The 27,320-nt window shown below is 47.8% G+C and overlaps 1 protein-coding gene across 1 annotated transcript in view; it reads left to right on the forward strand.

The window, feature by feature from the left end:
- Positions 1-27,320, forward strand: part of COX10 (cytochrome c oxidase assembly factor heme A:farnesyltransferase COX10) — a 113,932-nt gene that overhangs the window by 48,599 nt on the left and 38,013 nt on the right. The gene's annotated exons all lie outside the window — the stretch shown is intronic.

Genomic DNA, 27,320 nt, shown 5'->3' on the forward strand with positions numbered 1-27,320 from the left:
GGCCAGTTACAAGGAGAATCTGAAATCTCATTTGAAGCAAATATCTGGGATAAGAAAACCAATGCCCAGATTTTTCAGATCTTGATTCACTTTCATTTGGAAATGGCAGGGAAGGGGTTGCTGCGGCTGCCGTGAGGCTCTGGGGTAACGAAGGGTAAACATAAGCTCCCCTTGGGAAGATGAATTTGATTGTTTGGGGTGGTTTTGATTTCTTTTCCATTCTGAGTACCAGAAAAGCTTTTCCTTGCTGTAGTGATGGTGCCAAGGTCCTGAATGAGCAGCAGGGAATTCCATAGCTCAGGTAATGCACAGCGTTATGAAAACCCACAGATTTTTGAAGTTTGTTTGGATATTGGTTTTCCAGCAGTAAACTGTAGTTTTGTTCGGTGTTTTAGGCAGTGTTTATTTTTTAACTCTTATACATGGCATTAATTAAAAGGTCCATGTGCTGTATTTTCAAGCACTTAAAAGCTGAGTGTTTACCTCCAGACCAGGATGGCAGCAGGACCATCTGCATCCTGCTGCTTCAGGCAGGTTCTGCTGCGAATGCCCAGCTTCCCCTTGCTTCCCCTTGCTTCCCCTTGTTATTCTTGCATCGTTCTGGAAGGTGGCAACACACAAGCGATTCTTTCAAACCGCAGGAAGCTCCTGATCCCACGTCATGGAATTTCACAGGGAGTTTTTTCTCTTTTCTTTTTTCCTCCTTTTTTGAGAAGCAGGCAGCAAGTGGTGCATGGGCCCACTGGGATACTGGGAAAATACTCAGCATCCCATCCATTATGCATGGGAAGCGTCCTTCGTGCCATGGGACGCATCAGCAGTTTCCAACCTTTCAGCAGCTCCTCCTGTGGTCCCACTCCTGCCCGTCTGTCATGCAGGCTGCCAGGGTTGCCCCATCTCCCTTTCATTCGATATGGGCTGGGAATGACAGGAGGGAGTGCGGGCGATGGCAGCCGTTGGCGGTTGGGACGGCTGGTACAGCTGCTGAAAGCTGTCAAGGTCTTGCCCGGTCATCCCCTCCATGAAGATCTTCCATCATGGTCTTTCTCCATGGCTGGAGACTTTTCCAAATGCACGGCGTCTTTTCCAGAGGCCCTGAACAGAAGCTGCTGTTCTCAGAGATGAAAAGCATGGCAGAGATTCTCCCTTCGGCACTCTGTCTCTTCCCCTCATGCCCCACTATTGTTTGGAGCCTCTTCGTGGTGTCCCTTTATATTGGGCTCTCACAGTTTTTGTTTTTATTATTACATGCCCTCTCTATGCTCTGGGAAGATTCCCTGGTCCCTTTGGACAGCCACGCTCTTTCGCTTTTCCCCGTCTCTCCCCAGTCCCCCAAACTCCCTTTTCGCAAAGCATAATTCCAAGCAGGCTGTAAAGTGCTGTGAGGTTTCCCTACCATCTCCCACACATGCTGGTCCCATTTCTGTGCCGTTTGCTGCCCTGTTTGGGAAAAGCTGTCTTCTCCTCTTAAATAATGAGTAGAATAGTGGCAATGACAAACCTTTCCATGTTGCCAAAAATAGTGAGCTTGGAATATAAACTAAAATTAAGAATAAGGCTATTTGTTTTCATGTGGGATTAGGGATGTTGGTTATTTTTTCTGTTGTCATCCAAGCAATAGGGGCAGGTTACCTGTGTACAGCTTCCTTCTAAACTTCTGATACAGCCACAGGAGTTTTAATTGCATTTGAAAACAGACCAAAACACAAAGTCCCCCTTGAAGGGTCCAGCCTCCGCGCTGTGTCCATCCACAGGCATCTGCTCTTGGATGGCTGGAGAACGCAGAGTAAGGTGTGGAGTTCTCAGTCAGCCACAGCAAACCTGACTACAGGGACCCATAAAAAGGGATGTCTCATCACAAGGCATTTATTCATTAAACTGCATTTATCCTCCCTCCCCTGGTCCTGCTGGAGACTGAGCTACTATGTGTGTTGTCCTATTTTTAATAGCAGCATTCATAACTAAAGTGGCCTCGGGGGAGGCCGGGGAAGAGGTTACATCTGCGGTTGGAGATGACACCGAGTTTCGTGAGGGCAGGATTGGGTTTTGCTGCTCGGTTCTGTGTTTCCACACATCGCTTTGCAACGCACAAAAGCCCTGACAGCTTCAGCACTGAGAGAGCCTTGTTTTGCAGCTGGAAATCCTGATTTAAAAGCCTCACAGGACACAATTGTGCACTTTTGCTGAAGAACGGGCACTCGGTGGAGGATATTCCTTCCCTGCGCGCCCCAAGGAGGCGATGCCATTGCTGATGATGAACCCAACAGGTGCCAGGCCGGTGGGCGCTGGGGCCAGTTGGCACAGTGCCGGCCGTGCACAGTGGCTATATTGTGTCCCTGGGTTTTGTGTGCTTCCACGGCCTTGTAAGGGATGGTATAACCCAGTTGAAATACATACTTCAACTCCTGAGGGATTAAGTGTGTTTCCTTTGCTTTACAGTTCAGAATTTTACAGTTTCTTTGTTTGGGGGTTCTCAGATTCCTTAATGATTTTCCCCCCCAGTTTGCCCAGATGTGGATAAGAGCAGTGTTTGAACCTTATAGGTTTGCCAATTTTATTACTCAACATATGGTATATCCTTTTATTTTTGTCTACTATATCATTCTTCTGCTGAGAAATCCCTCGGTACATGCCTTTTCCTTATTGTTCCTCAGTTGTTGGGTTTGTAACTCGGCTCTACTCTGTAATCCAGCTTTTTGCTAGTGATTCAAGGAGACAAAAAGTCAAATGTTTTGCTTCTGTCTGAAAAGTATTGTTTAAGCGGTCACTTCTTGGGAGTATCACGATAGACTGATGTTAAAATAACCCTGTTGCCCCCTCCTCAGTAACCTGTTGCTTTCTGGTGTTGGAGAAGAAGCCAAGGAGAAGGTGGTGGGTGAGGTGGGTGCTGCTGTGCTGGAGCATGGGGCGCATCTGAAGCCCAGGAGCTCCATCTGGCACTGGTGACGCTGGAGGATGAGCCAGTATGCATCTGCCTGGGCAGTGCTAGAGGTGTTTGGAGCGTACCTTCACCCCAGCCCCAGGATCCCGCTTCTCCTCCACCTCTAAAGTGTTCTCAGAGCTTGGACTCCTCTCTAATCTCGGCCACGTGGAGAGGCTGGATGTGCAACTTACCCAGGCAAGTATGTTTTCCCATAATGTAAAGGTACATCCTGTAGTCTGAGCATTATATGTGCATTTTCAAGTTGTTTATGGGTACATAATATTCTACTCAAAGCCCTGCATGACGGCTCATCCCTGCATGTTCTTTCTGTATTTATAGTGACCAGCATTTGCAGGGAATGTGAGCTGGGATTGTTTTCCTGGTAGGCTCGGGAGTGGATTTGTTTGCGGTTTACATCTCTATAACTCAATTAAATGGCATTAGGATCGATTTACATCAGCTGAGAGCTCAGCCCAGGCTCCAAATATAATTCTCAATAATGATGGCTTTACAAGTGATTTTTCTTTGTAACATTTTATTAGTCTTTTCTCTGAGTGGTTTCTTCAGCTCTCCTTGCTCTGTAGTAGAGGCTACCCATGAGGATTCAGACTGACAATATTCTGCTTGAGCAAGGCAGAGTCTCACACTGATTTGTAGCCCACTGAAGCTCTCCCCTATGTCCCATCCATGAGGTAACTCTGCTGCAAGCTTCCCAGTAAAGACACTAATCACTCGAATTCTGTAACTGGTTTCACCCACAATGGGAATGACACACAATTTTGTGTTGGCAAATGTTTGGGTAATGTTTGTATCTGGGTTTGGGAATTACAAACTGCTGTTGGATGCTAACTGCTGTTACTAGTAACAACAACAACCTCCCAGGTAATCTGCTGTATAATGAGGAATAGCAATAATTTCCTTTAAGCACTGCTAATATCCACAGTGGAATGGTTGTGGTGATGTGGTGCACCTTCAGCTAAAGAGCCAGATTCTGCATAGCAGCTAAAGGAAGGACAGTCCTGGATCCAACAGGGAGACCCAGGTTGAAAAAAATCCTTTTGTTTTCTATTGATACAAAGAGCAGGCAGAAGAAGTCACCTGCTGTCCTTTGCCATGCCAATATATAGTATCCATACGCTGATAATTGTGGATTTTGGCTGTAGGAAGTGGAGCTGTGGCGTGGGGTCCTGTGGATTTAGGATGTGAGTCGCCATGCATCCTCACACCCCAGTAATGTCACTGCACCCCTGAGGGAGCAGGGTTGTGCTGCCCCGTGTAGGCTTAGGGAGACTCTGACACGGTCGTGTAATAGTCAGAGATGAGGTCTGGGGTTTAACTTGCTGCCCGGAGGGCCCGCGACAGGGACCGTTCTGGACCCCTGCTTGTCTGCCTTGCTGGGATGAGCAGCTTCGACTGCCCATGCTGGAATTCAGCCTCTGGCTTCCCTACATGTCCACTTATTTTCGAGCTGCTGCTCAAGCCACTGAACCATCTTCAGCAACATAATTAGTTCTTAACCTTGGCTTTTGGTTGCCGTATGTGGGTTCTCCCGCTGGCCATCCTTGACCTTACCACAGTTACTTCCACAGTGGACACTTGGCATCATTTCCTTGCCAGGTTTTTCTTTCCTACAGGCACTGAGATTGATGTGGGTGAGCAGGGTGGGTTGAGTACAAATACTTGGAATGAGATGAGCCATAAACACAAGCAATGGGGAGCTGGGTAACTTATTTTTTTTAGCAATAATTCAGGCAAATGTGATGTGGAGGCGGAGAACCTGATTCCAACATGGATTTTACAATAAAAATAGGCCTTTCACGACAGCACCATCTTGGGGCAGCGTGACTGTGAAATGAGGGTTTGTGGTGGTGATAAGTGAGAAGGGCCAGGATCGCCGTTTCCTTGGCTCCAGTAAAACCTTAGCGGTGAAGTTTCTTTCTCAGCATTCCTGCTGGCCTGAGAAGTTTTCCTTGCCCCTAGAAAGGCACCGTGCGTGTGTTGGAGTCAGGCTGGGTGCAGAGCTCGTCCAGAGCCACAGGCATCTTCCTCTCACCCCTCCAGTCTGTCTGGAGACCCACACCGAGCACCCGATGGAGCCTGCTGTTACAGCCCAAGCAGTTTAGCATTACATGAGTGTCACAAAGGGTATATTTTTGCTCCCATAACAAGATAAAAGATACTTTACACATGTTCCATGATTAGTGTGGCAGTTGGAAGTCCCCCTGCCTAGCTCTGGGAACAAGGGAGGGCTTTTCCAGCACAGATCCTCAGGAGGGCTCATTCTCTGAGGCTGGCAGCAGAAACTTGGGTGGCACCCATGCTCCTTCCTGGCTGTTGCCATCCAGGTTTTTTTTACTTGGCTTGAAATGGTAAAAAAAAATATTATTAGTCCTTAGAACTTAATTAAATTCAGAACTGATTCTCTTTACTATAACTCTACATCTTCTACTCTTGCATTCTTAGTTAGAAATGCATCGTGTGGGGACCTGGTTTGAGTTGCAGTTGGCTGAATTCTGGTATGGTTTTCTGTGTCCATCAGTGAAACCTGTACGAGCGATGCTCTCTGCTAGGGGCCATTGAACTCCTGTTGAGATATTGGTTGGCAGGGTAGAGTTTGTCTCTGATAAGCTTGATGGTGTATAAATAAAGATGCTTGGACCTCATGTGCCCTGTGGCGAGGCTGGAAGTGTTGGATTCCTCTGCTGAGAATGCTCCTAGGTAAGAGGTTTATTTCCATTCCAATATGTTTCCCTGTGAGGATTCTTGGCCCCATCTGTCAGCTTTTGTAATTTATAAAAACTAATGAAAAATGTCCAAGAAGATTCATTTTCCATTCCCAATCCCATTTTTAGGAGAGGACAGCGTGTTGGGAGCCCGGAGTAATTCTACCCAGCGCAGTCCCCATCCCTGCTGGTTTTACAGCAGCCCTTGCAAATCTCCCAGTGAATTTATGTCTTCCAGAATCCAGCTTTTCTTCTCATTTTCAGTGAATTTCACACCCACTGCCGGCTCCCCAAAGATTGCTCAGGAATGGCTGTTTATGGGAATGGTCACAAAAATCATAGAAAGCTTGTGAATTCCTGGCAGTGCTGTCAGACTTTGCCGTGATCCATCATGCCATTAGCAGCTCTCTCGTTATTTCCTAGTGCCGCCCCATCCCACGCGTACTTGTGTATTGTACTGTGGATACCAGTACAATAATGGAAACCAGTGCAATAATAGACAGTTTCACTGTCCCAGGAAACTTTGCAGCCTGGGAGACATGGAGATTTTTCCAGCCACGGTCAGGATTCATGTGAGGCACTAGGGTGATTTAGGTGGAGGCGCTGCTTGTTCTCAGTGAGTTCTGGATTTACACAGGTAAGGGTGGGAATGAAAAACAGGAGCACAGAATCACAGAATCATTAAGGCTGGAAAAGACCTCTAAGCTCATCCAGTCCAGCCGTCAGCCCAGCCACACCTTGCCTGCTAAACCAAAGTGCCACAGCCGTACGCTTTTTGACCCCCTCCAGGGATGGAGACTGCCCTGGGCAGCCTCTGCCAGGGCTTCACCACTCAGTAAAGGCGTCTTTCGCAATATGCAACCTAAACCTTCCCTCACACAACTTGAGGCCATTTCCACTTATCCTATCACTTTGTTACTTGGGAGCACCAACTAACAAAAGACCCACCTCACCACAACCTCATTTCTGGGAGCTGTAGAGTGCACTGAGGTCTCCCCTCAGCCTCTTCTTCTCCAGGCTAAACAGCCCCAGGTCCCTCAGCCTCTCCCAGAACCGCTGGGCTCCAACCCCTTCCCCAGCCCCTTTCTTTCTCTGGACACACTCCAGCCCCTCGATGTCTTTCTTGGAGTGAGGGGCCCAAAACTGAACCCAGGGTTTGAGGTACAGCCTGACCATCACCGAGCCCAGGGGGAAGATTCCTTCCCTGCTCATGCTGGCCACCCCATGGCTGATCCAAGACAGGATGCTGTTGGCCTTCTTGGCCGTCTGGGCCACTGCTGGCTCACGTTCGGTCGCTGCCAACCAGCACCCCCAGGTCCTTTTCCACCAGGCAACTTCTTCAGGATCACTCTGTGGACAGTTAATACCTGACTGAGGCTGAAAGCCATTTTTTTTGCATTCCAATCCAGAGCATCATCTGCTCTTGAATCTTGAATCTTGAACCTGCCTGAAGGTATCTCAAGCAGGAAGAAAAGAAATGAAATTTTCTCCTTTTCGTAGAGCATGACTGTACCACGGTGTGCAAAATGCCAATGTGATCATGACTTTCTCAAGCCCAGTTTTTCCATGGAGGCAGGGAACTATTAATGCCATTAGCTGATAATCATCTGGAAAACTGCCCTGGTCTGCTCTCCTGTGTGCCAGAGGAATTAATTCAGGTGGAACCAGGTGGTGAAAAGGCTTTGCTGGGGTGGGGAGGGACCGAGTAGCCAAGCACATGATGGGTGATGGAGAGAGTTTGGCTGCATGGCCTGGCAGGACCAAAGCTGATGTGCATGTGATTGCTCTATAAACACAGCACGGGGGTGGTGCAGGGAGGTCAAGGACCTGCTCAGGCTGTGGGGTGGTGTGGGCAGAAGAACAAATGGGCATAAATAGCGATGTGTGAATTGAAGCTGGAAATCAGGAGATTTCTACCTGTTGTAAACTCTTTAGTGCTCTCTGAACGATGATCCCTGTCGTGTTGCTGGGGTTTCAGAGGCAGTGCAGCCCTCTCAGCTGTGTTTGCAGCAAGGCTGGGTCACCTGCTCAAGGTTTACATCCAGCTGTGCAAAACAACCAATCACCACTAAAGCCTGGCCCCTTGTGTGTATTTTACTGCAATTAACAAGGGAGGTTGAAGGTGGTTTAACAGAGCCGTTGTCTGTTCATTTCTCTAATAAATACTCATTCCATTATGAAATCTTGTATTTGGGGATTTTTTTCCTATGAGCGGCCTTGTCTGAATTTAAGATGTGATGTATTTGCATTATGCAGCACCGGAGCTGCCTTCTTCATCCCAAGGAGCTGATAGAAGTACCCAGACCAGGACAGTGAACCAAACAGAAACACTGAGAGCTTGGAGAAGCGGCCCCTGATGCCTGTTTGTGTTGTGCTCTGTGTCTCACTATGGGGTTCGGACTCCTTCCAGATCCACAACTGCTGCATTGGAGGAACCTTGGGCTCCGGCAAAGCTTGGACTAGAAACCCATCTCTGGAGGCAGCCCTGGTGTCTCCTTAGCAGATGCAGCGGCTACTGCTTGGAGAGCCCTGAGTGATCGATGGTGCCACCCAGTTTGAAATTGCAATTGAAGCCTATTAGCCTGCGATCGCTGATCAGAGAGAAAGTTGGGTTTTGTTGGCTTTTATTACTCATTCCACTCTGTCCATATTAGTTACAGGCATAATGAGATTGCTGTTCTGCTTTGCCGATACACGGCATTCCCAGGGGACCCTCCTCACTAAAATCAAGATTTCTTCTTGCAGCCTGGCAAGTCGCTCTTTGAGCTGTGGAATGGGGTTTAATTCTTTGTAGTTTTTAAGGCAAAAAAAGCTTTTTATTATTTTTGTAGGTGAGGATGACATAAATGTTCGAGTGTGTCCTGTTACTTGATATTTAATTAGGGAAAGCATCCGCTGGAAAAATAGCATGAGCCTTGTGTAATCAGCTCTGCAGCAGACCTGCTAATCTTCATTTGGTCTAGACATCAGGGGTGCTTTGTACCCGGCTGGCTGTGCCAGGACAGCCTAAGACCTCCGGACTATAAGTTTCAGGATTCTTTATGAAGGGAGAAACTCCCCTGTGCCCCCCTTAGGTCTGCATATTCCTCTTCCAGCTGATAAATGCCTCTTGGGTTAGCTCATGGAAAAAGTATTTGGGTGAAACTGGCGGCGGAGGCTGCTTGGCTGTTGCTGCCCTGGTGGCCTGGGGAACAGCAGCTGTAGGTGCTCACGATCGAAACTGGGGTGCTGGGCCCAACTCTGTGGGTGCTGTGAACTCAGATAGGTCTGGTTGAACAGCATTTCTAGTTCCCTATTACTCTAGAAGATTTTTGTTAATTAGATGCATTGTTAACAAGATCCTCAGTCCCTGGCTTTATCTGGGAGTGAAAAAAGTGCTTCCTTGTGCTTTTCTCCTTTTCTTCATTGTTGAATTGCAAGGATTCTCCTATTTTAAGACACTTTAAAGATTCTAAATAAACACTAAAATTATCCCAAATGCTCTGTTTTCCCAAACCTACCCGCATTCTTCTTTCTCGTGCACCACAGCCAGGTTTCAGTCTGTGCGATGGTTTCTGTTAGCCCTTAGCATCTCTGATTGAGGAGAGGGTGTGAGGGTGGCTGCAGGAGAGGGAGGGAATCCCCATCACTGGGATGATGCATTGGGAAAGTCATTTGGGGTCAGAACAAAGAAATCCCGCCTCTTAACCGTGGCCAAACCAGAATGCCTGAGGAGGAGTATGGGAATATAAATGAGCTCTTATGTATTTGATGAGTATTTTAGTTCTTTACATGGAAGAATTCAGATTTTATCTCCCCTGGAAGGATTCCAGTGCTGTCTAAAGTAAAATCGCTGTCTGAGGAAAACCACTGTCTGGTCTGGCACAGCACTGGGAAGCACTGGTACAGCTCATCCCTCGGGAAGTTGCGATGACATTACTGCTGGGATAGACAGAGCACGATGTTGCCTGAACTTGTCCTTGCTGGGGCCAGCCCAGGACGGGCTCCCGGCGTGCCGGCGCCGGTCGCATTGACCTGCCCTAGCGGGATAACGCTGGGATAAAGCTGAAGGCCCCTGCAATCTCTGGAGCTCCCTTAGAAAGAGGTGACCAGGAGATTAAGAAAACAATCTGCAAGCACACACTGGGATTCTGTTTTTCCCCTGGATGTGAAAGCAAGTCCGTACTGGGGCACTTCTGCACCTCATTAGCCTTGTGCTGTGCACAGCGTCCAAATCTGTGCCAGAAAGGAGGCGAAAAGCCAGGGGGCTGCGGTGGGGACACGTGGATAACCCTGCTGGCTCACCCTTGGTTTGCCTTGCTCTCCAAATGCCCCTTGGTGCCACTGCTCGGCAATAACAGGGATATTCAGAGTGTTTCAGAGGTGGGAACACACATCTCCCACATTCCCTGATGTGTTTGCCTTTTCTCCTCCTGCAAAGTAACATCTTTTCTAAAACGGCTGTGATCACACAACAGTGCTTGTTGCGAGGAGGGAAGGCAGAATAAATCGGGGGTGGGAGGGAGGTCTCTTAATCGTACTTTAAACGACTTAACAGGAGAAACAAACCTTTTAAAATATCTCTGTATTAAATGTATTTATAAACAAATTAAGAGACTTCGAACTTCATGGAGCAACGTTTTCTTTCCTTTTTTAATTGAAGGCTTTTGTGTGTCCTGATCTGAGTGGTGCTGGGTGACAGGATAGAGGAGATTTGTACTTGGTTTGACTGAGGTAGAATCATAGAATGGTTTTGGTTGATAGGGTCCTCAAAGCCCATCCTGTTGCAACCCCCTGCCTTGGGCAGGAACACCTCCCATTGCATCAGTGGCTCCAAGCCCCATCCAACCTGGCTTTGAACCCCTCCAGGGATGGGGCAGCCACCACTTCCCTGGACTATCTGGGCCAGGGTCTCTCCACCCTCCCAGCAAAACATTTCTTCCTAAGATCCCATCTCAATCTCCCCTCTTTCAGCTGAAAACAAGCTCCCCTTGTCCTATCCCTGCAATCCCTGATCAAGAATAGAATCATAGAATAGATGGAGTTGGAAGGGACCTTAAAGATCATGTAGTTCAACCCCCCTGCCATGGGCAGGGACACCTCCCACTGGATCAGGGGCTCCAAGCCCCATTCAAGCTGGCCTTGAACCCCTTCCAGGGATGGAGCAGCCACCACTGCTCTGGGCAACCCAGGCCAGGGCCTCACCACTCTCATGGTGAAGAAATTCTTCCTTATGTCTAGCCTATAGCTGCCCTCTGCAATTTATACCCATTCCTCCTCATCCTATCACTACAAGCCTGTGTTAACAGCCCCTCCCCAGCTTTCCTGGAGCCTTTTTCAGGTACTGGAAGCTGCTCTAAGGTCTCCCCACAGCCTTCTCCTCTCCAGGCTGAACAACCCCAACTCTCTCAGCCTGTCCTGGTATAAGGGTGCTCCAGCCCTACAATCATCTTCATGGCCTCCTCTGGACCCGTTCCAACCGCTCCATGTTGGGGATTCCAGAACTGGACACAATACTTGGGAATGCGATTGGAGGCATCCTAAGAAAAGGCCCAGGGCTAGACTAGGTTCTCCCCTGACTTTTCAGTGTCGGCAGGCCACGGTGCCTCATCTCTGCGCTTATCGTATCCCGGTGCCAGATTCTTTCCCCACCAGCCTTTAGAAGCTCAGCGGGGCTGTCAGCAGCTTGTCGGCTGGTGGGCACAACTGTTCCCCGTCAGGGCTGTGGGAGCAAAGCATCTGGAGATGGGGGATTCGGAGGGAACGCCCCTGGCGAGGCCTGGCTGAGAAACCCTGCGGAGCGGAGAGGGAACTGCCGAACCGTCCGTGTTTACACAGGGAATGCAGATGCTGGTGTGTAAATGCACTGCTTAGAAACCCTGCCAGCGGCTTCCAAACCTGTTGTGTGTGTGGTTTAGTGCAGAAAGTGTATTTTAAACCTTTTATTTGTATGAGGGAATGTTTAGAGAGAACCTATCAAGGCGCTGGATCTCCAGCTGGACTTCCCTGGAATGAGGCATTTGCACTCCAAGTTTCCTTTGTCTGCTTGCAGTTATTTTATACTTATTCTTCTTTTCCTCTTTCTGGAAGCACAGTTTGGGGTGCTTTGCACTTGGGCCATTTCTGCAGCTGTGAACAGACGAGTGTTTCGCAAAATGGGATGTTTTTTTTCCCTGTTTTTTGTAGTGGAGCTGGGATTTTTATGTTGTACCTGTACCCTTCACCACTCGGTTTAACCAGGCACTGAAGGACACAGCTAAGCAGAAAAATGTATTTGCTAAATTGTACCATTGTTTTCACGTTGTGTTCAGTGTTTAAATGCCTTGTAAAGTGTAGTTAGAGTTATTTCTGATTTTAATACACCTTTTACGTGGATTAAATGAGCTGAGCTCTCCCTGCTGCAGGCATCCTGGTGCCTGGCCATTCCCAACTCCCAGTGCCTATTTTCGTACCTGTCTCTTTTTTTCCAGTACAACACACAGACACGGTAACCATGTGCTTTTTTAGTTTTCTTTCATGCTTCCTCTTTAAATCTCCTCTCCTAAGAAGCATTACTCAATGTTGCAATTCATTTCACCACTTAATGATTATCAGGGAAGAGCGTCTTGGGACGTGCCAGCACAGGAACCACAGTGTAATTAACGGGAGGTTTTCGCTTAAGGACTTGCCTACCCAGGGAAATTCATTTGAATTTTAGTAGGATGTGAATTTTAAAGCAGTCTTATTTTTCGTCTAGAGTGACTTTTGTGGGTTCTTTCATTTTGGAATAAGAACTTTCTGTTGCAAGCTTGGGTTTGGAATTGTGCAGATGCTGTTTCTCAGGTGTTCATAAACACTTTCCTCCCTGAAGAATCTGGCCCAAAAGGAGATGTTTCAGCAGTTTATTTCTTTGTCATAGAAATACCCGAATGCTCACCTTAGTTCCAGTATGTAATTATTTTTATTATAATTTCAGGTTTCCATGAGAGGGGTGGATTTGATATTACAGTCCCTGCTTAGGGGGTAGCATCTGATTTTGTGATTTTATGTGCTTTTCCAGACCTGAGCTGGGCATCATACGCTGGTCTGAGCTCTGGAATGGGCAGATTACATAGAGTACATGCTTTGCTTTATCTCCTACTCGCTAGCAGTGACAGCCTGCTCTCTTCAATGGGACCTCAGTGCTGGGCTTCCAGCCTTCTGTGTCCTCATGATGTATTCCTGCTTTCTTGAATGAAGATGTTCCATTGTTGATCCAATACTGGATCTGTAAGGTGCTGCCATTGTCACAGAGAGACTTCATCAGGGTTAGTTCTGTGGAGAATGAACACAACACCGAGAATTCCCACGGCACGGAGTCTGGCTTTAACCCCTCGAATGAAGACCCTCACTCAACTCTCCCATGGAATCCAGGAATGTTTTCGTTGTCCCTTGTGGCTGAATAAAGCACTGGTCCCAGCTCTCCAGATTCAGTCAGGCCTGTTTGGTCAAAGCTTCCACATCCTTGTGCTGCACAGGCAGAAGGGAGTTTGTAACAGTCCCAAAAAAGCCCTCGGGTAGATCCTGGAGCCCAGGGAAAATAAGAGCATTGGGGTGCAAGGTTGATGATTTTTTTCCCCATAGATACTCAGAAATCTTCATATTGGACCTGCACTTTGCAAACAGTGGTGACATTTGAGGCACCTGGAAGACAAACCTGACACGAGTGACATTTCCTTGTCGATATTAAAAGGCTGCTGCAAGTTCCCACCTAGGTTGAAGCAATATCTACTGTGGAGCTGAAGGGGCAGGGCAGGAGTGCTGAGCCCTTCGGGTGGCAGGGAGCTCTGATAACCATCTTTTCATGGAAGGGGTGTGCAGTTTTGCATGCTGGCGTCACTCATTTGCTACTTCAATGCTTAGAAGCGCTGCCGGAGCTCGGGGCACTCAGGAGCAAGAAGCTGTGGTTGGGTTGAAGGGAATGAAGGCTGCCGCAGGTTTTTAGTAGAAAGCACCAGTTTATCCCTCCCTATTGATGCTCAAGCCGAGCTTAGGACAAGTTTTGCTTATATGTCATTGTGTTTCTTATTATTGTTCTTTTATTTCAAGAATAGCCTTCTAAAATAGAGAGAATTCTGCTGACTTGTTCATATCTTTCACCTTCTTTTGGCTGAAATTTTCCTGTTGCGAGAAGCCAGGACTAAAATGACTGGTGTTTCAACTTCTAAAACATTTGGAAGGATCACTGTCACAAAATAAATAAATTTACGCAAGTGAACAGGTCATTCTACCTTACAAAGCAGGGGGAGGTAATGCTGATTTGGTGTGTTAATTGGTTTCCAAGCTAAAATTAATAGCGTGTGGAATCCCTGTTAGTAACATGACTCAGAACTATTTATTTTTCAACTCCTCTTTTAACTCCGGTTGAGATTGATGGCCGTGTTATCTCAGCATTTGCGAGATGCAGGCAGTGCTGGAATGACAAACATTTCTTGACAGCTTTAGAAAGATGGATTATGCGATGCCCCTGTGACAGGTTTGGGTGTTTGGGCTTTCAAATGGGTCGTTGTGAGACTCGTGCTTCACTTTCATTCTTAATGAAGGGGAAGGAAAGGTGAGACCTCATTATTGGTCAGAGATGTCTGTAAGTTGATGATTCAATGTACAGGTTTGTCATCCGCAGAACGGTGGCCATCTCCGTTCATGGCCCTGCTTGGTGCATTTTGCTTTGAAAGAAGGAAAAAGTACATGCCTACTGGATTCTACCTGCCAAGCTGATGCTAAGAGACTAAATACACCTGGGATATCTGTTACTGAATTGTACCTCACTTACCATATCAGGCAGATTTACACATTCTGTATAAAAATGTGGTATTATGACAAGAGAGAACTCACCCAAAATAACTCACTGTGGTTGAAATCCTTAGGCTTGGCCAGAAACCTCATGGAGTTTTTGAGCATCTGTTCCATGTCCTTTGATCAGCAGAGCTGTGAGAGCTTCACAGAGGAGGAGAATCCCTTGGGAACAGCCAGCTAGATTGCACGTGCAGCTTGCTTCTCTTAATCATCCTTAACAACCCCATTGGGTGCAGTGCAAGGACCCTGGGGTGAAACCCACTGCTCCCGGAACCACAACCCTGTCTGTAGCTTTGGGGAGATTTGTAGCTGTTATGTTCCTCAGCAGAGACCTGGCTTTCCTTGTGGTCTGAGAAATTAATAATATAAAGTCACATTTCTCTTACCCTGATAGCTTTCTGTTGAGTTCAGTGCAGATGGGAGAGAGGAGAGCGAGTTCTCTTCATCTCCTTTATTACCAAAAACCCCAATGTTATCATACAAAGTTACAGTCCTGCACTCATAAAGGTGCTCAATTAACATTTAAAGATCTTCATAATGTCAGAAACCAGACTCCTTTGGGCCCTGAGAGCACATGGTGGAGGGGAGGAACGAGGCCCTGCTCTTGCCAGTGAAGTGTAAATGATTGAATCACCTGCGAGATTTGTTGCTCCCTTTTCAGACGTCAGAACAACAGCAAAAAAGGGGGGTTATAATTTCATTGTCAAGGGGGGTAGTTGTAAACTCTCCTTTCAGTTCATAGAATGATTTGAGTTGGAAGGGACCTCAAAGCCTGTCCAGTTCCACCCCCTGCCATGGGGAGGGACATCTCGCAGTGGATCGGGGGCTCCAAGCCCCATCCAGCCTGGCCTTGAACCCCTCCAGGGGTGGGGCAGCCACCCCTGCTCTGGGCAACCTGGGCCAGGGCCTCCCCACCTTCATGGTGAAGAATTTCTTCCTAATGTCCAGTCTAAATCTTCCGCCTTCCAATTTAAAGCCATTCCCCGTCATCCTATCACCCCATGCCCTGGTAAAAAGTCCCTCCTCAGCTTTCTTTTAGTCCTGGTAGATTGCCTAAATGTGCCACATGTGAAAATGTGACTTGAAACTCTTCCTGATACCAACACTTTGCCAGAATAATTCTTGAGGAATTACTTTATTAATATGAAGAGCTTGGAGCTGTGGGGGTAAGGCCAGCAGATCCATTCCGCGGCGCTTAGGTGGTGTTACTGTTTGTGTTTCCGAGACATCAGGAAACACTTATCCCACTTTGCATCCTTGTGCAATTTTGGGTGGGGATTTTTGGTGGGGATTTATTACAATGCTCCTAGAATTCATTCAGTGACGGGACACTGAGTTTTGGTTTAAGGGATGTAATATATTGACCAGAAGAAGCTGTAGGGTTTGCTTTTGCCAAGTACAGATGAACCAAAGCAAATTGGGGCCTCCAGGAAAGCTGGGGAGGGCCTCTTGATCAGGGAGTGTAGGGATAAGAGAAGGGGGAATGGTTTTCAGCTGCAAGAGGAGGGATTGAGATGAGATCTCAGGAAGAAATGTTTTGCTGTGAGGGTGGGGAGGCCCTGGCCCAGGTTGCCCAGAGCAGTGGTGGCTGCCCCATCCCTGGAGGTGTTCAAGGGCAGGTTGGATGGGACTTTGAACAATCTGATTCCGTGGCAGGGACACCTCAAAGGCTTTGAGGTCCCTTCCAACCCAAACCATTCCTTGATTCTAGGAAATCCTTGTTCACAGGTGCCAGTAACTTTGAATCAAAGGGTAATTTAATTACAAAACTAAAAGATGGTTTGAATAATGTCTATGTATGCAACTCCAGAAATCACCTTTCCCCAGCTGAGCGTAGCTGAGCGTGCTGCTTTGTGTACTTTTGAGTTTTGTAAGAAAAAAAAGTATCGCTAACAGGACATGTCAGCCATGAGCAGTTAATGCAAACACACCCACGAGTGATGGAAGGGAACAGCACATGGATTAATATTCAGGAGCCTGGCAGGAAGCACATTGCAGTGGATTCGTATTCCCGTCATTTGAGTGACAAATTATACAAAGCTGATTAAAATGACCTGGATCCTGGACACATGGGCTGGAGCTGGGAGATGTGTGGAAGTGATTTAAACCTCACCTTTCCACTTCCTTGCTCACTTCTCCTGGGCAAGAAGAGAGCAAAAGTGAGGCTGCTTTATTTTATGATGCTTTTGTAGTCACAGCCAATACCGTATCTGGAGGGCTCCATAGCTCCTTGCCCCTTCTCCAGCTGCCCTGGCTGAGGCCAGGAGCTCAGGGTCCCTCTGTGGGTGCTGGCTTTGTGTCTCCTTGAGACTGGCTCCTGCCTCTGTCTGCTCGTGCTTGCTGCCTGGAGGAGACACGCGTCTCCTGGTTGACTCTGGATCTCCTTGCACTGGGCTGCAGAAATCCTTCCCCAAGAGTTCCTGAGTAACAGCTTTATTCCCCCCCAGGAATTTGTCTAAGCCATCTTCAGTATCAGGTTTTATCTCCAGTATTGCTCAAAGCAGCTGCACAGTGTCCAGAGGACCTGGCTGTGTGTATTTTAGGACAATACAGTAACTTAAACCAGAGACTGACCTTGTGCAATTCCTGTCTTCAGCAAAGAGATTCTTACTTGAAGTTTTGTTTGTTTTTTAAATTACATGTTGCACTCATGGCATGCTGGCATCGCGACAAACATGATTTAATGCAAAGGAATCTCTTCCAGAAAACAGCTTTGTGGAGTGATTCAAAGCTATTTTGGTAGCCAGAAAGGCAGTATTTTTCTTCAACTCTGATAATTGTTCCTAAAATATATAGAAATGAAATAGTTCCTGAAGAGCAGAAAGTTATGGACTTCTGCACCCAACACCTACTTATAATTAATAGTTAAAACTGGCAGCAATTGTGCCTGGGAAGGTGATGGACGTGTAGGTGGGTGGGTTAAGTTCTCCGTTATCTCACGAGGACAACAGAGATGAGGGCTTCTTCATTGTCTCTCTCCATCAGCTGGGATAGAGGGAGCAACTTAACCCCTGGGGCCTGCAGGAGAGCTGGGGAGGGGCTCTTGATCAGGGAGGGTAGGGATAAGACGAGGAGGAATGGTTTTCATCTGAAAGAGGGGAGATTGAGATGAGATCTTAGCAAGAAATGTTTTGCTGTGAGGGTGGGGAGGCCCTGGCCCAGGTTGCCCAGAGCAGTGGTGGCTGCCCCATCCCTGGAGGGGTTCAAGGCCAGGTTGGATGGGGCTTGGAGCCCCTGATCCAGTGGGAGGTGTCCCTGCCCATGGCAGGGAGTGGGACTGGATGGGCTTTGAGGTCCCTTCCAACCCAAACCATTCCATGATTCTGTGATTCATGTGTCACCACTCCAGCCCTGGGTCCATGGTGCACCCACTCAGCAGTGGGAGCTGAGTCACAACTTCAGCCTTTCCCACTCCTGGTTTCATCACCTGGGTGCACTGGTCCAGTGACACAGACCAAAAAATGGAGGATTCCAGGGGGAAATCAGCTACATTTTTGGCCACATCAGGTCATTCTGTGGGTGCAGTCGAGTCAGCACAAGGGAAGGGCACAAGATGTTTATCCACCTGGGGCTCAGACCTGATACATCTTTTAGCAATTTTCATTTAAAGATGAAAAGCCAGATCCCAGTGGTGGCCAAGTCCATGCCCAAAAGCAAAGGATGGGGAGGCCTTCAGTGCAGTATGTCCCACACGTTGAAAGTTGCTCCCTTTGGTTCAGTGAGCCCAGACGCGCTGATTGGCAAGTGCCCTCCTGGAATGGAAGAGGGGCTGGAGGACGTCTTGGAGCACTTGGAGGAGTTTTGTGGATGCATTAATTGTGTTTGAAATAACAAAGACGTGATGGTAAATGTTTAATATCATCAGAAGTCTTTGGCAGCTGGCCAGAAAGTGGTATTTCTTCCTGTGAAAGCTGTTTCTCTGAGGTGGATCACATAAGGTGAAAGCCTGTCTGTGGAACCCAGCATGTTTCCCCTGAAGTCATGGCTGCCCTCCATGCGGCCTCGGGAATGTGGTGTTTAGGTGGCTTGCGATGTCAGCACTTTGCAAGATGGAATCGCTTTTAGAAGAATGGCCTCATTTTGCTTTTATTATTATTTCATTTTTCTTACAGTAGCTTCAAAACAAAGTATGATTTTAGTGGGGAGAGCAGTCTATTGGCTGTTTACTAAAACAGGAGATTCCCATTTTTCTCTCCTGTCAAGTCTTGGACATCAGGTGAATTGCAAAAAATGCAATCATGGAATCGTGGAATCATAGAAATGTAGAATGGGTTGGTTTGGAAGGAACCTCAAAGCCCATTCAGTTCCAACCCCCTGCCGTGGGCGGGGACACCTCCCACTGGATCAGGGGCTCAAAGCCGCATCCAACTTGTACTTGAACACCTCGAGGGATAGGGCAGCCACCACTGCTCTAGGAAACCTGGACCAGGGCCTCCAAACCCTCATCAAGAAGAATTTCTTTCTGACATCTTATCTCAATCTCCCCTCTTTCAGCTGAGAACCATTGCCCCTCATCCTCTCCCTGCACTCCCTGATCAGGAGCCCCTCCCCAGCTTTCCTGGAGCCCCTTTCAGGACTGGAAGCTGCTCTAAGGTCTCCCTAGAGCCTTCTCTTCTCCAGGCTGAACAACCCCAACTCTCTCAGACTGTCCTTAGTGTCCTTAGACTGTCCTGGAGGTGCTCCAGCCCTCTGGACATTCTTCTTTTTCCTTAATGCATTGGTGCTAGCAAATTCAATTCAAAGATGAAGATAAGACAAATGTTGCTACTTGTTACTACTAAACTAGTAGTTTAGCTACTTGGCTAAAGTAGCTGAAGTCATTTGGTGCAAATGCCCATTATTTCATATTCATACAACTGCAGACCGCATGTAGTCCTTAATTATCTTTTCCTGCTTCATTAATTCCTTGCTCCCTGCAGGATGCTTAGATGTACGCATGCAGACCCAGGGTTGCTCTTTCCACTCTCACTGCTCTTACCCAGGTGAATACCACAAGCACATCCATGCCTGCAGTTACATCAGTTCACCCAGCTGTGCTATATCCAGCTGTGCTGTATCCAGCTGTGCTTCATCCTGCGATGCTTCCACAGGTACAGGCATCATGTTTCAGGATGCTTCCGTCATCCTCACCTCCATCCTAACTCCTCGTTTTCATGATGGGACCCACAGACAGGGCAGCACTTTGACACCCCTGAGTCTTAACACGGTCCTGGGCTTTCCAAGCTCCTTGTGATGGTTCTTCTGATAACGCCAAAGGATATGGTGCTGCAGGAGTTCCAGGACTGCTTGTTGTGTTGGTCAGAGCCACCAAAAGGATCTGGGGGAGCTGATACCAAAGAGAGCACAGGGTGCAGGGGCTTGGGGTGCTGCTCTTGCCAAAGCGCAATGCGTGCGGTGGGACAGCTCCAAACAGATGACTCTCAGGTTTGGGGGTGGTGGGTGTCCCTGAGGATCCTTAGAGAAGTTACACGCTTGGAAGTGGCAAAGGAAATAGCAACATCACCTCTTGGGTAGTTGAAGCAGAGCCCACAGGCAGGTTATTAGTCTGGGGGGAGAAATCAGTGCTCATTGAAGTCGAGTCTTTGCATTGTCCATCCTGAAAATACATTTCTGAAATGACAGGTATCAACATTTTCTCTGCAGTCACCTCTTCCCTTCCCTGTATGCAGCAATGGGCTTCTGCAGAGTGGCTGATGAGAAGAATGTGCCATTAGCAGAAGCTTTTTAAATCATGAATTGAACTGTGGCAGCTGCCGTACCTGGCAGAGTTTCCCTGGGTTTGCTGGGACACGACAGGTTGGGGGTTTGCTGCCCTTTTCTCTCTGTAAGTAACATTGTTCAGGCTTGCATCAATCTCATTTTTAATTAGAATCCTCTTTGAAATGGAAAATATGAAAGCAGCTTTCTGGCCAGGCTGGGAACCGCAGAGACGGGGGGGTCAGATACCGCCATAAAAAAAAAAAGCCATTTCTAATCCTTAAAATATTTGCCTTGCTTTATTTTCATATCTTGAAGACAAACAGGTGCTGTGTGCCCTTTATGATTCTCAAACATACAATCTCCAAGCCAGCGAGCTCTAAAGCCTTCCCTTGTTTGTACAATTAGGGGGGATTTTCAGAATTGCTCCGTGTGGGTCTGTCCTTGCTCCCACTGAAGTCAATCTGGAACCGACTGCATGGCGAGCAGGGTTAGACCAGCCCATGAGTGCTTTGGAAAATCATTCCCATTGCCTTTTTCTTTCAGTCACATCTGTGTATGATTGACTAAAACGACCTTTGTAATAGACTTTAGTTATTCTTTGTTGTTTTCATATAAAAGTGATTGAAAGGAAACCAGACGAAACCCTTTAATAATAATCTTGACTTTGATCTTATTTACCATAAATTATATGTTATGTTCTCCTTCTCCTTTTATGTAATTATACACTGCTTTATCGCAATGTAAGATAAATCACTGAAGACGTGAAATCAGAAATGATGAGGTAATGTGGAAGGGAAGAGTACTGTCATAGGAAGGAACTCGGCTCTTCATGGTTGGATGGGTTTCCAGTGCTCCTTACAGCAACTTTCGTAGAGACATAGCATGTTCTGACTTGGAAGGGACCCCTCCAGTCCAGCTCCTGTCCCCACGCAGGACACTCCAACATTCACACCGTGGGGCTGAGGGCCTTGGCCAAAGGCTGCTGTCAGGTTGGGCGTGGTGACTGCTTCCCTGGGGAGCTGTTCCAGTGCTCCACCACCCTCTGGGGGAAGAACCTGCCCCTAATGTCCAACCTCACCCTCCCCTGGCATCTCCCTGCCTTTCCTTCAGGTCCAGTCATTGGTCACCAGAGAGAAGAGCTCAGCACCTGCTCCTCCTCACTTAGTGAGGAAGCTGCAGAGAGTGATGAGGTCTCCCCTCAGTCTCTTCTTCTCGAGGCTGAACAACAGACCCAGTGAGTTCAGCCAATCCTTAAACAACTTTCCCTCTAAACCCTTCACCAACTCCTCTGGGCACCCTCCAGCAGCTTTAGATCCCTTTTATCCTGTGGTGCCCAAAACCGTACCCAGTGCTCGAGGTGTGGCCACTCCAGTGCAGAGCAGCATGGGACTATGCCCTCCCTCGCCCATCTGGAGATGCCATACTGGATGAATTTTATTTTTGTTTCTGAGAAGTTGGTGCTAAAACTTGATAAATTTGGAGGCCGCATGGCCAGCTGCAAGGAATGTCACCTTCCCAGGAAAACTCAGGTTATTGTCCAAGTAGAGTCCGCTCTGCCACTGCACTCCCCACCAGGTATTGGTCCACCTGTTTGTCCCTGATTCTTAAGTCTTTTTGGTCTCCAGTTTGTTTTTCAGTGATGTTTCTGGTTAACTGCTTGCCCATTAGCAATGCCAAAGATTTAGGCTGGATATTAAGAAGAAATTATTCCTAATGAGGGTGGGGAGGCCCTGGCCCAGGTTGCCCAGAGCAGTGGTGGCTGCCCCATCCCTGGAGATGTTCAAGGCCAGGTTGGATGGGGCTTGGAGCCCCTGAATCCAGTGGGAGGTGTCCCTGCCCATGGCAGGGAGGTTGGAACTGAATGGGCTTTGAGGTCCCTTCCAACCCAACCCATTCCATGATTCTGTGATTAGTGCAGCGCAGGGGAAATGGGAGAAACCCAGAAGCATTTAATTCCACAAGACCAGCGTTTGCAAGAGTTGCCCTGTACAGCCTGATTTCACCCATGGCATTGAACAAGTCCAGTCACACTCGTTGTTATTTACCTAGTGTTAAAAATGCTTAAAATGCTTGCTTGGTCTGCAGCAAGAGATTTTAACAGAGGAACAGCTTCAGCCACCACCCACTCCCATCCCCATAGCTCATCTCCACCTCCACAGTCGTGCAAGGCATGGAGGATTTTGGAGACTAGCAGCACTTCAGTGCAGGAGGAGGTGACTGCTTTTGGCAACAACCTCATTTGGTCATTGGTGCCATTGATTCACCTGAACTACCCTTCAGAGAGGTTTCAGAGCAACAACACACACTGAGGGGGCAGTTCTGCTGCCAAAAAGCACGTGAAAGCCTGCTCAGATGCAGGGGTGGGTTTGCAATGGGAAGACCTCTGAGTTGCCTTGAATTAAATTGTCTTTTAATAGCAGGGTTCTGCTCTGTCTTTAGACTCGTGGGATTATCAGTTCTGATGTAAATGCATGTTTAGCATTAGAGGAAAATGTTATGTCAACACAGGAGAGGCCGGGTGCCTATTCCAGCCGACACTGTTTCCACCATGTGTCACAGATTAGAGCTGGCCCTGGACAGGGTCAGGCTGGAGCTTGGTGCACTCTAAATCTGGAGCACTGAGGCAGAGGTGTTTACCAGCCCAAGTGTGGGTGATCCACTTGGTAAACTATGTGACATATTGTTCCTCGTACTGTGATCTGTTTATGGATTTGTGTGACAGGAGTAAAGGTATTGAGCTGTCACAATGCAGTGGTTAAAATCTCTCCTACAGGAATGACCACGGATGGCAAACACAGCCCGTGTTCTGGGCTTTAACAGAATCATGGAATCGTAGAATCATGGAATGGTTTGGGTTGGAAGGGACCTCAAAGCCCATCCAATTCCACCCCTCTGCCATGGGCAGGGACACCTCCCACTGGATCAAGTCACTCAAAGCCCCATCCAACCTGGCCTTGAACCCCTCCAGGGATGGGGCAGCCACCACTGCTCTGGGCAACCTGGGCCAGGGTCTCCCCACCCTCACAGCAAAACATTTCTTGGTAAGATCTCATCTCAATCTGCCCCCTTGCAGATGAAACCTGTTCCCCCTCATCCTCTCCCTGCACTCCCTGATCAGGAGTCCCTCCCCAGCTTTCCTGGAGCCCCTTTCAGTACTGGAAGCTGCTCTAAGTTCTCCCCAGAGCCTTCTCTTCTCCAGGTTGAACAACCCCAACTCTCTCAGCCTGGCCTTGTGTGGGTGGTGCTTCAGTCCTTGGATCATCTTTGTGGCCTCCTGTGGACTCGCTTTCCATCTGCCCCACTGGCTTCCTTAACTGCAGGCAGTCAGGCATTGACCTTGACATCTGCACCGGTGGTGTTGGCGTTTAACGGAGGATATGGAAAAGGCATGGGACGGTCTCCCAGTCTTTCCATATCATGCGAGTCCTCAAGGTGCCAGCAAAGCATAATGGTGTTGGCATCCGCAAGGTGAAGCTATGGGAATCTTACTTAGTCCGAATAAGCTATTCCTCTCTGCATCCACAGGAGGTGTGGATGGTCAGGCGTCCTCTACACTCACTGCTTTTTCCAGGAGGTGGCTGGAAGAATCACAGAATCACAGAATCACAGAATAACCAGGTTGGAAGAGACCCACCGGATCATCGAGTCCAACCATTCCCATCAAACACTAAACCATATCCCTCAGCACCTCATCCACCCATGCCTTAAACACCTCCAGGGAAGGTGAATCAACCACCTCCCTGGGCAGCCTCGGACAGGGACCAATGACCCTTTCTGTGAAGAATTTTTTCTTAATGTCCAGCCTAAACCTCCCCTGGTGGAGCTTGAGGCCATTCCCTCTTGTCCTGTCCCCTGACACTTGGAAGAAGAGGCCAGCACCCTCCTCTCTACAACGTCCTTTCAGGTAGTTGTAGAGAGCAATGAGGTCTCCCCTCGGCCTCCTCTTCTCCAGGCTAAAAACAAAGTAGAAACCAACATGAAGAAGCTGAAGGACCCCTGAGTGTCAATAGCTACAAACAGAAAAGTGACAGCAAATCTAGGCGTTGTTAGACATTCAGGATATAATTACCATGTATTAAGTAGATGAGATCTGCACACAGAGCCTGATGAGCCTGCCAGAGGAATAAACTACAGAGCAGGGGCTGCCCTGATTTCTTGTTTCCTTTCACCACAATTTAAATGTTCACGTGCGCTGATTGAAAATTAGATTGGGGTCTTGAGAGCTGCTGCCAAGTTTTGTCACTCAGGGGCATTGGGGTGCTGTGGACTTAACCCTGTCTGTCCTTTCAGTGTCTGGCTGCCCATGTACCCAGGGCAGATAATGTTCCTCCTTGTCCCACTGAACCAATGCATTCAGACTTCCTGAAGAAGAAGCCTCTTTGAGTGCTTCTAAAATATTTATTTATTTATCCAGGGTTCATCTTACCGAGTGTCCTTCAGCAGCAGGGCTGCACTGGCCTGCATACGATGAGCTGTTTGCGCTCTGTCTTTCATTCCTATGGATATTTGAGAACCACATTTTTGTCATTTTTTTCTGGAATATCAAGGGAAAATCATTCCAAGTGGAGAGAGAATTTTTACTCAACATCTGGGAGCAAAGTGGGAAAGGTTTGATTAATGGCATCTCACTGACATGGAATAGCAGCCACCTCAGTGAAGGAATCCAGGCCATTGTGGATGAAAGGGGTTCTTGGCTGTGTTCAATCACAAATGTGGTTTCATGCGCACGGTTGGCACTAACGGATTATTCATGTTGTCAGGTTTAAAACAGTGGAAAACTTCAGGCTTAAGTCATGCTATAATCTGAATTTAGGGAGCAGCCGTGTCTGCATACAACACAGAGGGACTGTTTTTCACTACTTAACTCAAGAGAAGTTTCTTGTTTAAGATTTATATTCCATTCAGGGATTGGCTACTCTGTTCAGTATATGGAGATACTTCGTGCACTGATTTGGGCATTGTCAGGATAGACTGATAACTCAGTTCCTTAAGGTAAGATTCTGCCAAGCACTGAGTGTCCAGCTGTTCTTAGTTCCTGTCATTTTATGTTGGAGATGCACAGGGTTTAAAACTGGCGCATTATTTTGATGTTCTCTGTCACACATTGTTACCCTTATCCATCAGCTCAAACGCTCAGTGGGCCAGCATCTCCTCACGTGCCCAAATTCAAACTGGACAGCAGCTCAAAGCAGTCAGACTTTGCGAACAGAAATAAAGAGAAAATTGTGTCTTTAAAAAGCAAAGCCAAACTGAACAGAGTCCAGAATATTTTCAGGACAGAAGGCTTCAGCTCCACAGCATTTTTTCCCGTGTATTGCTCCACCAGACTGGTGTCAAACAGTGTTTTGTCTTCATTTAACATAATTGTCTCTGAAGTCTAACAGTGAAACAAGCCATTAGCAAAGTGCTGAGCTGTCAGAAGCAATCACTGCTTTCGACCCCTTCTCTGAAGGAACTCGCTGCGGTTTCCTCCAGGGGGTGCTTTGTGAAGCATCCAACCCTTCAGCCAGACAGATCCTATCCCTCTGGAGTGAGCGGCTGGGCTCCCTGTGCTGGGGCTCGTACCTGCCCCATGCGCTCCTCTCTGCTTTTCCTCTAAACTGGTCTTTCCACCAACTTCGATGGAGCTGGGAGTGACCCTTGCTGCTGTGGATCAGGCAAAACAAACAATGGATGGGAAATAATCTGTTCCCTCCCTACCTAAAACCAAAGGAATGAGATGCCTGGTGCTGCACCAGAATCCTTTGGCAAACTGGGGTATGTATTAACAAACTTTTTTTCTTCCTGAAGTCCCTTCACTTTCACATCAGCAATTCTCAGCCGAGCAACCTCACTTTGCTTCACTGATATTGATAATAAAACTGGAAGGCTTTGAGAGTGGGTCAGAACTGGGAATGGGATGGGGTCTCCATCCCATTGCTCCGGCTGGAGGCTCCCCAAGAGCAGCGTCCTCAGGCTGCGCAGCCCCAGCCAGCTCCACCGCACAGATGGAGGTGAGAAATCGCAGTGGATTGGATGGGAATTAGTAATTAAGAGCTGCATCGATGATTTCAATTCCCATGCTTTGATACACCTTATCTTTTGAACATTAAACCTGCAGCCTTTAATGCAGACTGACCAATGCAGAGTTCCTTCCCTGAAGAACTGTGTGTGGTGGTTTGAGCTAAAGTAGAATCAATTTTCTCACTTCAGCTCAGCCTCATCTGAGTAACTTCATTTTCTGGGGGTTTACTGCATGTTTTTCGACAGTGTTCCTCTCTGGCAGGGATCACACGGGGCACTGGGATGCAGAAAGGCCATTGCTTGCACTTATCCCTACAGAAACCAAAGCCATCCTGGAGCTGGGGGAGCTGTAAGGGAACAGGACAGAAAAGGGAGGCACCTGCAGGGAGAGGGGGACAGGAGAGGAGACCTCAGAGTGACCAACAGGGTATTCCATCTCATAGTCAGGATAAACTCGAGACATTATGAGGATCTCTTTCTCTTCTTCCATGGCTGATGTCTAGTGAGGCCCTCATCTGTTTGCCCCTGATCCCAGATCTGTGCGTACTCGACTCCAGCGCCTGAGCCCAGCTCCCTCCTGCACATGGAACCTTTCTCTCACGTCTGCTCTGAAGCCTCTGTGATGATACACGGTCATCGAGGGGTTGGGTAGGGGTGCAAGTTTGTGTATTTGTATATATTTTATTATTAATCTCTTATTAATAGTATTTTTATTTGTAGTAGTACTATTTCATTAAAGCTTTTTCAGTTTTAGTTTCCAACCCACAAGTCTTTTCCTGTCATTTCCCTTTCCCTGGGGGAGGAGGAGGAATGAATTTGGGAGCCCACCTGCTCGGTTTTAGCTGTGCAATTGGCAGGGCTGGGGCTGAACTGTGACACTGTGGTAGTTTGGGATCCATCACGGAGAAGCTGAGGAGTCGGTTCTGGAGCCCTTGGTGGCCCCGCCAGCTGGCATTCCCCTGGGAATGCAGCTCCATTAAGTAGCCAAGCCAGTACTGTGGCACTGTTGAAATGAAGTTGTTTGTTAATTTTGTCTTTTATTGTGTGAAATGTTACACCAGCTTGCTGGAACAACAGGGAGTTCCTCCTGTGGTCACCTCAAATCTACCTGCAGTTTGGCCGCTCCGAGCTGTCAGTCTGCTTTGAAGTTGTGATTGGTTAGGGTTCTTTTCCTACAT

Source organism: Phaenicophaeus curvirostris, chromosome 19 (assembly GCF_032191515.1).
Source record: "Phaenicophaeus curvirostris isolate KB17595 chromosome 19, BPBGC_Pcur_1.0, whole genome shotgun sequence".
Taxonomy (NCBI): domain Eukaryota; kingdom Metazoa; phylum Chordata; class Aves; order Cuculiformes; family Cuculidae; genus Phaenicophaeus; species Phaenicophaeus curvirostris.